Here is a 17,447-nt window from a genome sequence, read left to right on the forward strand (position 1 = left end):
GGTCGTTTTATTTTTTAATAAATCAAGCGCTCCCTGAGTCCCTTCTCTTGCATGTGACGTCGTCGTCAGCTGGCAGCGCTCAAAGTCAACACTGACTGCACTCAGTGCACTGCGAGCCACAGACAGAGCTGAGCGCTCATAGTCTCAAAGCTCCCAAAGTTGCCGTAGTTGTGGTGTGACTGTGGACTGTTGGCTGTTTGATTCGCTTGCATCGCGGTCGTGCGCTATTCTGCATCGATGCGTGATGTGATATTATCGGTTATAGCCTTGTTGATTTTACGATGATTCGCTAGCTTAGCCACATGCTAACGCTAGAGTCGCCGTGACTTCTTCCCAAGCCCCCAGAACGGCTTGCAAATGTTGAAGCGGCCGCCCTACTGGCCAAAGCTGGAATTTCAGGCGGGGTGAAACATACATGCACGAGCATAAGAGCGCGGCGCTGGGGTCTACAATAGGGTTCAATGGACGTCGACGTCGTTCGTGACGTCATTCGTGACGTTTGGCCCCACTAGATAGTGGGGCCATTCCCCAGAATGCACCTGGATTAGCTACATGCTAGCACGTAGCCGTTGCTTCAAAACGCCACTGAGCACTTGCATTGAAATGATAGTGGGGGCGGGGCTCGTCCGCTCTCTATTTTATATATACTCTATGCTTCTTCCTACAGAAGGAGGATGCTGAGACAAGTTACAAAAAGTCTGGTCTCTCAACTTAAGAACGGACTAACTGAGCTCGAGTTACAAGTGAAAAGGATCGACCTTTTCTTTGACGATGATGGCTAGCTAGATTGCAAAAAGTCAGCCAGGAGAATCCACTAAATGAATCATCTGTGATTTACAACTGTTTCCCAAACACTGGGTTGGGATCATTTTTGGTTTCCTACATTTCATTTTTAATTATTTCAAAACATTTTCAAAAAACATTCCCTCCCCAAAAAAGCTAAACATTTCATGATAAAAAAAAAAAAAGTAAATTACTTTTCTAATTTCATGAATAAATAAAATACAAAATGATCTAAGAAATGATCTTAGAAAACAAATAGGCCTATTTAAGAAGTAGTTAAAATAGCCGACCTACAAGCTCACAGTGCACATTGTCACTGTCTATGCCTGTTTATTAAAGACAAGTCCCTAAATATTAGGATATTCCTATAACTACCGGTATATCTGTAGGCTATATTATTGTAGATTTAATTTTCTTTATTATTTCTAGAACAATTGGTGGTAGGCAACAAGTCCAATTTTGCTGCATATGTATGATATGTATGAGTAAGTCACTGTTTAACCGAGTTAGAAACGTGCAAATTCAGTAAAACAATGGTCAAAAATTTCGCGCGGCGCTGCGCGCAGCGCACATTTTATCCCCATAAAAATGTGTCACCTTTTTCACCTTGGGGCTGTTTGCATGTCTGTGTGTGTGTGTGTGTGTGTGTGTGTGTGTGTGTGTGTGTGTGTGTGTGTGTGTGTGTGTGTGTGTGTGTGTGTGTGTGTGTGTGTGTGCTCTTGAATAATGTAACTTGGTTAGAATAATTCATTTTGAGTGTCGCTCACTGGAGGCTTGCATGTTTTCCTGGCGCGCTAATGTTGCTATTGCTAGCTTAATTGAATGAGAATGACACTGATTGAGCTGAGATGCGATGATGATTGAAGACTGTGTGCACTGGCTCACAGTGGAGTAGTTGGAACAATGGAAGGACAGGTGTGCGGATTAGACATGTTTTTTAATTGACTCATTCTCTTCCAAGCTGTTCTCTTGTATTTCATTACAGGCTGTTGTGCTGTAAAGTTATCCAAAGAATGGAAGTATTCATCAATTAAAACCTTCAATTACCCCTTCTTGTGCCTATCCCGGACAAGTTCGGGATTTTTTCAATCCAATACAATGTATTTATCTAATTTTCCATCCATGCCCCGGGCCGCGATTCTGTTTACATCGGCCCGTAATCGGGTAACGCCGCCGCGCCGCGCCGCGCCGCCGACTCCAATACAAACTCACATCTTTAGAGACCTTTTTCTCTGAACTGTGTTCCCAGGGCAGCGACAAAGTTTTTTTGCGGCTAAGTAGCTTCAGATTGGGCTTCTAAAAAATAAAGAAGCTATTTAGCTAACTGTTAGCTCACTTCCTCCGGTCTCCGTTCATAACAGTGTTTGCAGTGAAAGCCCAAGCCACTACTGCCTGTGTAGACGGAAGTTAGAGCGAAGGCCTATGCTCAGCAAGGCAGCTCATAACCCGCTGACTTTGAGAGAAGCATCCTGACGGCTTCAACACCGCGTAGCGGCGTGGTGCGATACATCATCATAGTGATTTTGTTCATTACAATGTATAAGCATAAATAAACTAGTTCACATGAACAACGTTGATGTAAATAAGATATCTGGGATAACGGGGAAATATATTTTAGTTGTTGTTGCTGTGTTCTACCTGTCACGCGGGACCGGGTATACGGAGGATTTAAAAAAAAAAAAGAGATGTCCTCGTGAACCTTTCAAAGCAGCGTGTCTGATAGGCATTATGCACTGGCGTATGCGCTGGCCACACGAATAGCCGCGGATCATAGATTATAGTATGCCCTCAAAGAAAGTCTAGAACACACCACTGGATGTGAAAGAACATTTTTGGTGGACACCCTCTCCGTTCTTAGCTGTCTCTTGACTCAGGCTCTTGACCTCTTCACGCCAGTTCTGTTTGGAGCAAGGTCTTCCAAGTTAAACCGTATCTATTTAGATGTATTTCTTTTAGGTTGATCCGGATTAGTCCGAGCGTTTCAGGCAAAGATCGTGCACTTTATGAAAGAAGCATGAAATTTGGCACACAGTTAGAACATGCCATATGGAAATGTTTTGGCTATAGGGGCATCGCAGATTTGTCTTGGGAAAAACATTCCTTTCTGAGAAACGGACGCCACAGAACTGTGAAAAGTGATGACTCATCAATAAGCCATAGTTTTATCACTTTTATGGGGTCCGTTATTAGCCCAAGGAATGTTTTTCCTGCAAAACAAATGTTTGCATTGGATTCAGAATCTTGAAAAACACCTAGTTTGACCCCTTACATGCTACTTAAAGCATATTTATTCTTTGTATTATTTTACTGTATAGTAAAGTCTATGAGAGCCCAACTTTGATTGGCTCCCACAAGTTTCCCAAGACAAATCTGCGATGCCCCTATAGCCAAAAATGTTCCATATGGCATGTTCTAACTGTGTGCCAAATGTCATGCTTCTTTCATAAAGTGCACGATTCCATCAAAATACTGCCCGAAACGCCTGGACTAGATGTTGTCCTTGAAGCACTTTTTCTGACATCCACAAGCTCGCTGGCCAGTACTTAGCCCCGAGTAGAGGACCTGTTTTGGAAGGTGTGTGTCAAGGCATTTATTACATGACCTGTCCATCTCAGCTGGTGTTTCATGATGATGGTGGCAATGCTGTGTATATAGGCTACTATATGATATATTGCATTATTGTTGCGAATCAGCAACACAAGTAGATTATGTTAAGCCTGCTGTCTCAGTGCTATATTCACATTATTATACATATCACATTATCCCTACTGTCCATGGAGTTAAGAGGAATATGTAATCTTCTATTTGACAGCGTGTGTCTACTGTAGCTTATGTGTCTGTCTGTCTCTCTCTGTATATAAGAACAACCTCAGAGAACAGTTATCCAACGTCAGTGACAAAATGCAATGCAAACCCTAGTAATCTCAGTTCTCAGGAAGTTCACGCCAGCTCTCGCATACAAACTTACAAACCCTAATGCAGATGTCCTGTTAGAGTTACAGCTGGCAATACAGCTGGCAAAACACAACCTTTCACCTTTCGTGTGTGTGTGTGTGTGTGTGTGTGTGTGTGTGTGTGTGTGTGTGTGTGTGTGTGTGTGTGTGTGTGTGTGTGTGTGTGTGTGCGCGCCACTATAGAATAGATACAGATGGAGAGGGGGCAGCAGCATCTGTGTGTCCAAAGGCCATGAATTACTATTTATAGTGACATTATACAAGGATGGATACACACACAGAGCAACACATAAAATATGTGTGAACATATATTTCCCAAGATTAGGTCATTGTATGTATCTTTTGCAGCAACATATACATGAAAATGTATTTTGACTATATTATTTTTTAGAAATACATATTCAATGCACCAATATTGAATTCCCAAAGAGACATTAAACAATTTTGAAAAAGGAATTGCATTCCCCTTATTGGCCTGCAGATGGCAGCAGCAGACAAGGCAGTCTGACAGCTCTCACCAATCCCTCAGTGGAGCAAAATGTAGCAAGGCAAACAGAGCTAAATTATTCAGCCCTTCCATAATACAGTACATCTGACAACTCTAAACTAGAACACATGCAGATGTATTTTTCTCCTACAATTAAAAGGAATACTTGCACATGCGTGCGCCACTCACCCACCCACACACACACACACACACACACACACACACACACACACACACACACACACACACACACACATCCATACTAACTTGATACTTTTGTTTTTGTTTCTTGCAATTCTTTGTTAACCAGCTACAATTACAGTTAATGAGGGCTGTTGTCAGAACGATCGTTCATGAACACGTTCATATTTTGGGCGAACGTGAACTGAACGCTCATTGTTTCCGCTTGATGAACGTTATTGTCGAACGCATTCATTCTGACGTCCGTGAACGGCGCTCGTCGGCCCGTTCGCCCCGTTCGTGCGGCGGTCGCCTGTCCTCTCGTCTTTCTTTACATTCACATATGCTCCAATAGCACCCAGCTGACGAAGAAGAACTTCTGGGAACTCAGATTGCCCAGCTGCAGAGTCGCAGACGTTGATATGTGAGCGCCTGAGCGGTGCTGTCTGCAGCTGTGTGCTTCTCTTTACATGAAGCGCTGAGTCTCCTCCTCGTTACGTTGTCTCCCACCCAAGTAAAGCCTGACTATGCTTCATCGTATGACGAGTGTTGCATGCCGAAATGTGATCTGCAAGCTCACAACGCATCGCATCCACTAGACACCGTGAGCTTGTAGATCAGCTATTTTAACCAAGGCGGACGGTTAGAAACGTCTGCCTTCACAATAGGGGTGAGACTGGGCACTAAATATTGTGGGCACCTCAATGTTAAGTTGGATGAAATAATTGCTGTGTGTGGTTCTATATGGGCTGTGTCAATAAGTTTGACAAATGATAGCTTGCAGCAACGTCTAAAAAAAAATACATTTGAATAGCCAAAAGTATAAAAATATTATGGTTAAAAAAAGAACGAAAAAGAACTAAGTTAGTTCATTTTGAGGAACCAAAATGTACAATTATGAACTATGAAATGAACTAGTTCATTTTAGAAGTTTTGAACTTGAACTTGTACTTGAACTAGTTCATTTTGAAAGTGAACTTTCCCAACACTGGCTGTTGTTTCAGAGAACTGCTTTCACTCACGGTGAATGTATTTGAGTGTGGCAAGCTTTATAAATGAAATATACTGTAAATGCAGTGGGCTGGAATTTATTGTGCTTCTAAACATCTTTAGGAAAAGGCCCGGTGCTAGTCTGGCCGCATCTTTTCTTACAGCCTCACATTCACATGACTTCTCATATGCCAGCGTGCGTGAGTGCTTTTTTTGATTGATTGAAGACTTTATTAGAAGTTTGCATAGGAAAAGGTACAGTTTCATGACAGTACAGTTCACTGGTACAAGGTCAACTAAAAGGAGATCCTAGTAAGCTTTACGGCTTATTTACACAGGAACCCTTTATGAATCTCATATAATGATTGTGAGATCGATAAATCGAAACAAGGAAGGGTAAGGTGCCAGATATGGTGGGAGAGTAAGGGATGACAGAGAGATGTGAGGTCTTATTCAGTGTTTGGAATGGCAAACCTTCCACAATGCACACTGACACACATACGTACTCACGCACGCACGCACACACGCACGCACGCACGCACGCACGCACGCACGCACGCACGCACGCACACACGCACGCACACACTCACACTAACTCACTCACCTATAGAATATACAGCTACTGTACTGTAAGCATGAATTATTCTAGACAACACACACGCGCGGACAGACGCACGCGCACACACACACACACACACACACACACACACACACACACACACACACACACACACACACACACACACACACACACACACACACACACACACACACACACACACACACACAGGCTACTGCTTCTCCTTCCAAGCAACATCTCACATCCAACTCAACCACGGTGGGATCCAGTGGACGAATGGAGAATGTCTACAGCGGCTAGCAGCAAAGTGGGTAGGATCTTTCCACGTCTCTCCCAAACTCTTGAGCGGCTACAAAATGGAACCAAATGGACCCGTAAGTGTTCCATTTGGTCATTTGTACCCTCTCATCGAGGTTAGCACTCCGCATTTGACTGTGTAGAACATTCTGCTAAATTGATGTTGGCTGGCGCGATTTTACGCATGTGTTGTTGGTTTGTAGTCTGAATTAGGGAGACTGTCTGATGGGCCTGTGTCTATATTGCAGACACTACAGACGCAGGAGGGGTGCAACAGTTAGTCAAACAAATCGATTATAAATAATAATAATAATAATTGACTTGATAAAATAATCGATTAATAATCTGTCCCTATTTTGGGCATGTAGTTACAGTATAGACGAAAGGTTTAAAAAGAAAAATCTAAAATGTCAAGAATACTTTAATAACAAATCCCTCCGTATTCCGAGCATTGCTGAACAATAGTCCCTTCCCTTTCATCCCAAAAAATGTTAAATAGTTATTCAAGTGAATTTATATGTAGCACTTTTTTTCTCGCAGTGATTCAAACTTGTTGACTGAAAACCCTTGGTTCATTCCTTCAGATTAAATATTTCAACCCTGGGGTCTCTATGTTGTGCACATCATTATAGGACAGGTAAAAATGTCCATTGCGACATTTTGTGAGCTTGTTACTCAATTTGCAATTTGCGCCATTGCGATGCCGTCATATTACAAAGTAGGGCAGAATGTTTTTCCTGGTTGGTTTGTGACTTTATAGGAAGGCAGCGGTCAGACAGCCACTGGTGTGGTGTTCAGGGTGTGTGACTGTGCAGGTGGTACAGCTATACTGGAGATTGTCCCAGGAGTGTAGACAGAGGTACTTTATAAATATCTACTTTAATTGTTCCAATTAGCCACAGAGCACATGCTTAGTGAATGCACGCTAATGAGGTTTTTGACAAGATTTAGCTCCAATCAAGCTGGCTGGTCCCTCTTGTACTTTTTTGTTCACGGCATTACTGTCTCCTCTCCTATTTGCACAGGTTTCAACAAAACAATCTAAAAATACATTTTCATGTGGGTCGCCAATTTAAGCCAATCAGGAGAGAATATCCTCTTATCAGCTTCAATTTGATAGTGTTCCAGTTCCAATTACACTTGTTTATCCTTTATGCATTTTCTCTCCTGAACTGATGAAAATACTATTTCTGTTTGCTAAGAAGCGTATTGTGTACCACTGTACCACCACGCTCTGACCACTCTTGTGCCTTATTCAAATAGATTGTCCAATAAATCAAAACATGGAGGGTTTGTTGATATATCATTCATACAATATCTTCCTAAAAACATGGTGGAAATTGTTTTTGTATGCCTGTTGACAATATTTTCTGATTTATGGAGTGATAAGAAGTGATTGCGACCGTCAGGGAGCAGTTTACTATGAAAACCTCCACCGGCCGTCGGTCGGTCGGTCGGTCGGTCGGTCGGTCACACGTCACACGTCACACCTTTGCCCTGCTCATATCTCCGCATCAGTATATAGGGCTTGTTTGTTTATTGTATGACATCACGCCACATCATCAGCTGTGGACTCTGTGATGTCATCGTATCGCATCAGTATATAGGGCTTGTTTGTTTATTGTATGACATCACGCCACATCATCAGCTGTGGACTCTGTGATGTCATCGTATCTCCATATATGGCCATCTCCGTATATGGAGATATAAGTCGTCCATGCCCAAGTATGGGCTGGTGAGGTCAGACTTTGTGTGATGCGTAGGTTATCTCCACATGGAGATTCAACATTCCAGGCAATGCTCTCTTCCCTGGTGAGAATTGCCCCTTTATATAGGGCTTGTTTGTGTATTGTATGACATCACGCCACATCATCAGCTGTGGACTCTGTGATGTCATCGTATCTCCATATATGGCCATCTCCGTATATGGAGATATAAGTCGTCCATGCCCAAGTATGGGCTGGTGAGGTCAGACTTTGTGTGATGCGTAGGTTATCTCCATATATGGAGATTCAACATTCCAGGTGTAACTATGGCTACCCGTATGACGTGAGAGGTGGAGGTTGTGATATTTGTGGAGATAAGCGACCAACGGTCGCTTATCTCCCGATTAGGGAGTCTTACTGGTATCTAAAATCCTTTATGTAAATTATGTTTTGTCTCTGATATGTCAAGAAAATGAACATATGCAAATTAGCGCATATAATTCCTAATTTGCATATTTAAACATTATTGCGACCGTCAGGGAGCAGTTTACTATGAAAACCTCCACCGCCCGTCTGTCCGTCGGTCGGTCACACGTCACACGTCACACCTTTGCCCTGCTCATATCTCCGCATCAGTATATAGGGCTTGTTTGTTTATTGCGACCGTCAGGGAGCAGTTTACTACCAGTAAGACTCCCTAATCGGGAGATAAGCGACCGTTGGTCGCTTATCTCCACAAATAGGCCAAAAGTTTGTTTTACCAATTATTACACTCTATGTGAACATTTACATCAACAAATCCCAAGTACTATGCAGAACGACCCATTTCAAGTTTTTAATGTACAACAATATTTAGAAAATAGGTCTACAAGCTGACAGTCCTCGTCCCTTATATTCCCATAGGTTATATGGAGATCTCAGTGTTTGTCAGTCCTTGTTCATTTATGCCCATATATGGACATCTCTATATCTACTGTAACAGTCCTTGTCCCTTTATGCCCATATATGGAGATCTCTTAACTGTAAGTCCTTGTCCCTTTTATGCCCATATATGGATATTCCTGATGTCATCAGTATATGAACATATATGGGCTTTCTGATATGCCCATATATGGAGATCTCTTAACTGTAAGCCCTTGTCCCTTTTATGCCCATATATGGATATCCCTGATGTCATCCGTATATGCCCATATATGGGCTTTCTAATATGCCCATATATGGAGATCTCTGTATCTCCATATATGGGTATAAAAGGATACTTCAGGTCTGACATCAGGTTTGTTTATATTGGGTTGCTAGGTTTGACATCACAAACTCTATGGGCCATCTGACCTAGAAATCTATATTTGGGCATAGATGACTCATCGTGACCTCATCACACGTCGACCGCACGTGTGACGTGCGGTCGACCGCACGTGTGACCGACGGACGGCCGGTGGAGGTTTTCATTGCGACCGTCAGGGAGCAGTTTACTATGAAAACCTCCACCGGCCGTCCGTCCGTCCGTCCGTCGGTCGGTCGGTCGGTCGGTCACACATCACACGTCACACCTTTGCCCTGCTCATATCTCCGCATCAGTATATAGGGCTTGTTTGTTTATTGTATGACATCACGCCACATCATCAGCTGTGGACTCTGTGATGTCATCGTATCGCATCAGTATATAGGGCTTGTTTGTTTATTGTATGACATCACGCCACATCATCAGCTGTGGACTCTGTGATGTCATCGTATCTCCATATATGGCCATCTCCGTATATGGAGATATAAGTCGTCCATGCCCAAGTATGGGCTGGTGAGGTCAGACTTTGTGTGATGCGTAGGTTATCTCCATATATGGAGATTCAACATTCCAGGCAATGCTCTCTTCCCTGGTGAGAATTGCCCCTTTATATAGGGCTTGTTTGTGTATTGTATGACATCACGCCACATCATCAGCTGTGGACTCTGTGATGTCATCGTATCTCCATATATGGCCATCTCCGTATATGGAGATATAAGTCGTCCATGCCCAAGTATGGGCTGGTGAGGTCAGACTTTGTGTGATGCGTAGGTTATCTCCATATATGGAGATTCAACATTCCAGGTGTAACTATGGCTACCCGTATGACGTGAGAGGTGGAGGTTGTGATATTTGTGGAGATAAGCGACCAACGGTCGCTTATCTCCCGATTAGGGAGTCTTACTGGTACTAAACTGCGACCTTACGGTCGCAATGAAAACCTCCACCGGCCGTCCGTCCGTCGGTCGGTCGGTCGGTCGGTCGGTCGGTCGGTCGGTCACACGTCACACGTCACACCTTTGCCCTGCTCATATCTCCGCATCAGTATGACATCACACCACATGTGTACACAAACCTTTGTGTACGTTGCTGTGGCAACAGTCTATTGTTGCTGGTTTGTTAGTGTACATTAGCAACCACCTTAGCAACCATGGTTTTACCCTAGCAACCAACTGTTTACCCTAGCAACCAACTGTTTACCATAGCAACCATGTTTTTTTACCCTAGCAACCAACTGTTTACCATAGCAACCAGATACGCAGAGCAGGGATCTCCATATATGGGCATAAACAGGTGACATCACACTGATGTCAGATACTCAGAGCAGGGATTTCTCCATAATATATGGGCATAAAAGGGATTCTGTTAGGGATCTCCATATATGGGCATAAAAGGGATTCTGTTAGGGATCTCCATATATGGGCATACAAGGGATTCTGTTAGGGATCTCCATATATGGGCATAAAAGGGATTCTGTTAGGGATCTCCATATATGGGCATAAAAGGGATTCTGTTAGGGATCTCCATATATGGGCATAAAAGGGATTCTGTTAGGGATCTCCATATATGGGCATAAAAGGGATTCTGTTAGGGATCTCCATATATGGGCATAAAAGGGATTCTGTTAGCTGTTAGTGATCTCCATATATGGGCATAAAAGGGATTCTGTTAGGGATCTCCATATATGGGCATGAAAGGGATTCTGTTAGGGATCTCCATATATGGGCATAAAAGGGATTGTATCCCAGATGATGCCCTGTTAGGAGATCCACACTAACAGAATCCATATATGGTCCTACCGACAGCTGCTATAAGCCAACCCTGGCGATAAGGTCTGAGTCGAAGAAATGCTTCTTTCCTGGCAAGAATTGCCCCTTTATACTGTAGGGCTCGTTTGTGTATTGTATGACATCACGCCACATCATCGGCTGAGGACTGTGTGATGTCATCATATCTCCATATATGGAGACATAAGTTGCTCATGCCCAAATATGGGCTGGTGAGGTCAGACTTAGTGTGATGCGTAGGTTATCTCCATATATGGAGATTCAACTTCAATGAGTAACCATGGCAAACTGTCAACTGCCCGTATGTCTTGATAATTGGTAAAACAAATTTTTTGGCCTATTTGTGGAGATAAGCGACCAACGGTCGCTTATCTCCCGATTAGGGAGTCTTACTGGTTGTATGACATCACGCCACATCATCAGCTGTGGACTCTGTGATGTCATCGTATCGCATCAGTATATAGGGCTTGTTTGTTTATTGTATGACATCACGCCACATCATCAGCTCTGGACTCTGTGATGTCATCGTATCTCCATATATGGCCATCTCCGTATATGGAGATATAAGTCGTCCATGCCCAAGTATGGGCTGGTGAGGTCAGACTTTGTGTGATGCGTAGGTTATCTCCATATATGGAGATTCAACATTCCAGGCAATGCTCTCTTCCCTGGTGAGAATTGCCCCTTTATATAGGGCTTGTTTGTGTATTGTATGACATCACGCCACATCATCAGCTGTGGACTCTGTGATGTCATCGTATCTCCATATATGGCCATCTCCGTATATGGAGATATAAGTCGTCCATGCCCAAGTATGGGCTGGTGAGGTCAGACTTTGTGTGATGCGTAGGTTATCTCCATATATGGAGATTCAACATTCCAGGTGTAACTATGGCTACCCGTATGACGTGAGAGGTGGAGGTTGTGATATTTGTGGAGATAAGCGACCAACGGTCGCTTATCTCCCGATTAGGGAGTCTTACTGGTGCCGGTCTTATTGCGACCGTCAGGGAGCAGTTTACTATGAAAACCTCCACCGGCCGTCCGTCGGTCGGTCACACGTCACACGTCACACCTTTGCCCTGCTCATATCTCCGCATCAGTATGACATCACACCACATGTGTACACAAACCTTTGTGTACGTTGCTTTGGCAACAGTCTGTTGTTGCTGGTTTGTTAGTGTACGTTAGCAACCACCTTAGCAACCATGGTTTTACCCTAGCAACCAACTGTTTACCCTAGCAACCAACTGTTTACCATAGCAACCATGTTTTTTTACCCTAGCAACCAACTGTTTACCATAGCAACCAGATACGCAGAGCAGGGATCTCCATATATGGGCATAAACAGGTGACATCACACTGATGTCAGATACTCAGAGCAGGGATTTCTCCATAATATATGGGCATAAAAGGGATTCTGTTAGGGATCTCCATATATGGGCATAAAAGGGATTCTGTTAGGGATCTCCATATATGGGCATACAAGGGATTCTGTTAGGGATCTCCATATATGGGCATAAAAGGGATTCTGTTAGGGATCTCCATATATGGGCATAAAAGGGATTCTGTTAGGGATCTCCATATATGGGCATGAAAGGGATTCTGTTAGGGATCTCCATATATGGGCATAAAAGGGATTGTATCCCAGATGATGCCCTGTTAGGAGATCCACACTAACAGAATCCATATATGGTCCTACCGACAGCTGCTATAAGCCAACCCTGGCGATAAGGTCTGAGTCGAAGAAATGCTTCTTTCCTGGCAAGAATTGCCCCTTTATACTGTAGGGCTCGTTTGTGTATTGTATGACATCACGCCACATCATCGGCTGAGGACTGTGTGATGTCATCATATCTCCATATATGTAGACATAAGTTGCTCATGCCCAAATATGGGCTGGTGAGGTCAGACTTAGTGTGATGCGTAGGTTATCTCCATATATGGAGATTCAACTTCAATGAGTAACCATGGCAAACTGTCAACTGCCCGTATGTCTTGATAATTGGTAAAACAAATTTTTTGGCCTATTTGTGGAGATAAGCGACCAACGGTCGCTTATCTCCCGATTAGGGAGTCTTACTGGTTATATGGAGATCTATTATCTATGTCTGTCTGGCTCAATTTTATGCCCATATATGGTGTTGCGTTATGCCCATATATGGTGTTCAGTGTCCAGGCCAGTCTGTGACGTCAGTACTATGACGTCAGAGTACAGACAGATGTCAGACAGACAGACAGACAGACAGACAGACAGACAGACAGACAGACAGACAGACAGACAGACAGATATTTGTTAAATTAATAATAAGTTGGATTCGATAATTTCGGAAAAACTTGTAATACCAGTAAGACTCCCTAATCGGGAGATAAGCGACCGTCACATCGCGTACACAAACTTTAGAAGGCAATCGTAGCCAATCAGGAGGGATTATGGGAAATGGGACAGATCCGTGTTGATGACATGACTTTAGAGTTACTGTGTACCGCTTTGTGTGATTTTAGGCCAAAATCTGTAGGAGCACTGTCCAAAAATGTGTTTTGCAAAAATCGGCCTGATGGTGGCGCTAGAAGAGATGTAAGTAATCAAGTTTCCTTGTGATAACTAGTAGTTAATTTTCTTACCCTAATCACCTGCCATGACTCGCCTTAAGGGGGTACTTGGATTCAGAAAGCAGGGAACAGAAGTAAAAAAAAAAAAAAAAAAAAAAAAAACGTTTGAGAAGCTCGGGATGACAAGATGACAGACGTTTCAGCTATCCAGCCTTCATCAGTGTCCAAAAGTCAATTTCTCAACAACTTTATTGATGATAAAACAGTGCTTGTATCATCCATATTTGTATGGTTTATGGTGAGGTCTGTTGTGCAGAGGCAAGCAAAACGCTGATCCTGTACCGTGATTATATACTGTAGGAGTGTAGGTTGTAGGGTGCTGTACCGTACATGCTGTGCTGTGCTGTGCTTATAAGTGATTCTCATGCAGTATATAGGGTTGTTGTCGGGTGGAAACCTTGTATGTCCAAAACCGTTCCTTTTTTATTATATAAAAAAAAAGTTAAAGTTGTGAAAATAGACGATCTACAAGCACACAACGCCTCGCACCACGAGGCGGTGTGTGCCTGTAGATCTGCTATTTGTATTAGTTTTTTTCCGATTATGAAGCAGGGCTTTAAATCACCCAAAAACATACACATTTGAAACTTGGAGATACAAGGTCTCTGCCCGGCAGTGACGATAGGGTGCCATGCATGCTGCTTGGCAGAGGAACACTGCTTACATCATTACATTGAGCGCAATGTATTTTCCCTATTATTCTTTAATGAGATGGTTTTAACTGGGAAAGCAGAAAAATGTGTCATGTCCTGAAACACTACATCAGCTCTCTCTCTCTCTCTCTCTCTCTCTCTCTCTCTCTCTCTCTCTCTCTCTCTGTGTGTGTGTGTGTGTGTGTGTGTGTGTGTGTGTGTGTGTGTGTGTGTGTGTGTGTGTGTGTGTGTGTGTGTGTGAGTGTGAGTGTGGGCGTGCGCGTGCGTGCTGAGGCAGTGGAGCGTGAATGCTTAGACTAGAGTTAACGTTATCGAATTTCATATATTGTTGACACTGTAATTTGTGCCACACAGAAAAATCTTTTCCTTGACACTACATAATTTATGTGTTGGAGAAGTACATTTTTGGCGTGATGACACAGAAATTGGTTCTCGTTTGTTTTATTCATGGGTTTTACTTAATGTTCTCCTTTCCTATCATAACCTTGTTCCTAGGGTTGGGTTTGTCCCCGAGTGTGATGTAAGAGCCAAAGGCAGGGGTGTCATTTGGGTCATCAAGGGATGGCAATTGCCACCCCCTAGTGTTCACATTTAACCTAAAATTCACTTGTTTCATGCATATTGTCCCCAAGTCTGAACTGTTTTGGCAGATTAATCTGTTGCCAATCTGATGCCCCTCCATCTACATGTGACTTGTGTTATAATTTAGATAAGCCTTTTATTGTTTAATGCAACCATTAATTTATTAACCACTTTCAACATGGCAATCCCTCTTTTGGGAATGCCATTATAGACAAACATTTTCTCTTTTCTCCCCAAACAAATAGTGAAAATAGTAGATCACTCGGCGACTCGTTGAGAGCCGTGCCGTTGGGTTGGGACTTGTAGGATCTCGTCGACGGTTACAGACAGCCACAGCCCGTCGTTAGCCGAGGGTGCGGTGAACTGGGTGAAGAGGGGGGAGAGAGGCACCGTAGAGGGGAGCTCTCGTCTGCTACTGGTGCAGACGACGCACATTGCCCGTCACACATTTTAACCAAATACTCTAATCTCAACTCTCAATTCGGATACCGATTGATCAACTACAAAGCATTGGATACTACTAGCCATCACAGTTTTGTTTTCAGTAACATCCTGCACTGTTTTTGAACATTTGAACTGCCGCCACCTGGTGTGGAGAGTTATGTCATCTGCAAACAATGTGCCATCGCATAATAGCGAAAGAGAGCCGCATTCTGCCTAGTCCCGGAAAAGACGTGCTGTGATTGGCTGGCGTCGCTTTGAGTGACAACCTCTTGAGGCTCCTCCTCTACGCGAGGCTTTTCCTCCCCTACTAATACAGACCGATTGACCCTTCCCGGCACCGGCCTCTCAGTGGGTTGTGGACTAGTGTCTCGACTCCCTAGCCATGCAACCCGTGTTCGCATCCCACTTGTGCCACTTTTTTTCCACCACCGCGGACAACTTTTTTATTATTATCGATGACGGAGGCGCGCCGTCTCAGGCGACCTTGAGCCCTGTGAGACACCGGCGAGCAAGCGGTAGCAAGCAAGTCGCCTGTCGAGCGGTGCGAAGGTCGCAGGAGCCGACTCAGCGCCGTCCGAGTTACATCTACTGGGGCACAGAATAGTAAATATTGTTGAGGGGACTGCTTCTGCGTCCGAATGCGGCCTTCAGCCGAATGCGGGACTTTAGCCAATCACACGCTGGCAGGGTGGGGTTTGGCAGAATGAGGCTGCCTTTCGCTATCATGCTGTCTGTGCCATCGGCTGACAGTTTGTGCAGAAATCTTGCCAACTTTTGCCAACAGACTGCCACTCTGAAGTAGTCTGCACAAGCTCCCTAGCGTGTGACGTGAATCATTCATGACATGTATTTTTAGCACTTTAGCATGGTTTATGGTTTAATGAGAGCACAGTTGTTTGGTAAAGAAATACTCATGTGGCCCGGCCGGTCCCAGGACAGAGGGAGAAGAGATGTGTTCAGTACTGTACATACGTATGTATCAAAGGAGGGGGGGTGTGGTGCTCAGCCTTGTGTAGTTACTGTATGTGTGCTGTTTTATGCAACTGTAGCCGATGGGTGCATGGCTTCAAGAACGGATGATGCCCTGTATTGTATCTCATTTTATTATTATTTTTTTTTTGTTTCAATTGTTGTCCATTTGGATGTGTGCCTCATGTATTCTTTTTTTGTTTTGTTGACATCCTACGGTAGCCTGGCAGGGCCCGACGTCATACTGCGTTCACTCACTCATTCCTTCCACAGTATAACGTCTGGCCTTTGGCCTATTGGCAGCTTGAAAAGTGGGCGGGAGTACTTGCCTTGACAGACAGACTCCTCTAACCAATCAGTGTAGCAAAACGTCTCTCAGCCAGTCGGAAGAACGGCAAACAAACACGTCTTTTCGGCCGATAAACTCCACTAGCGCATCCTCCGTGTGTCCTTTTTAATTGTTGTAATTGATTCCAACTCTGAAATAACTGCACTTATTGCTTGTTTTATGGTTAGAGCATTAACTGTTACACTTGTTGCATCGCGAGGGCAGCCATTGTTGTTTTGAAAATGCTGCAGCATGCATCTACGTCACCGTCTACACATGGACCAATCAGGGAAATCTTTTCACTTGTTGTCAGGAAAGACAGCTACGTTTGTTGTGCGGAAGCAGTCACTGATTGGCCCCGATCAGAAAATAATCATAATACTCGCTGCCAATACCTGGAAGTCCAGTCGTTATACTGTGGAAGGAATGAGTGAGTGAACGCAGTATGACGTCGGGCCCCCGCCAGGCTAATCCTACGGTACTTCTGTGTGAACATTTAAAAAATGTAACAAACATTCAGTCATAAAAAAAAGAATGGATGGCCCGAGCCAAACTTACGTCACGATTTTATCACCAGCACACTGGCTGGTTGAGCCTCCCATCTGCCACGTCTAACCTCAAAGGTAGGGTGAGTGATATTGATTTGTTAAAATAAGTGTTAAATAGCTCTATATTCTGATAGTACTCATTGCTATAGAGTGTCCAGTAAATTGAGTCTCTCCTGCTCTTTAGTAAATAGAAATGAAATTGGAGGTGTTGTCACGGAAATAAGCAGACAAAATCTGAACTGGAACACCTTAAAATTGAAGCTG

The 17,447-nt window shown here is 43.7% G+C and overlaps 1 protein-coding gene across 1 annotated transcript in view; it reads left to right on the top strand.

Annotated features, from left to right (window-relative positions):
* Window positions 1-17,447, top strand: part of kcnh2b (potassium voltage-gated channel, subfamily H (eag-related), member 2b) — a gene marked incomplete at both ends in the record, with an annotated part of 439,516 nt that overhangs the window by 263,031 nt on the left and 159,038 nt on the right. The gene's annotated exons all lie outside the window — the stretch shown is intronic.

This window comes from Nannobrachium achirus (genome assembly GCF_963921795.1).
Source record: "Nannobrachium achirus genome assembly, chromosome: 21".
Taxonomy (NCBI): Eukaryota; Metazoa; Chordata; class Actinopteri; order Myctophiformes; family Myctophidae; genus Nannobrachium; species Nannobrachium achirus.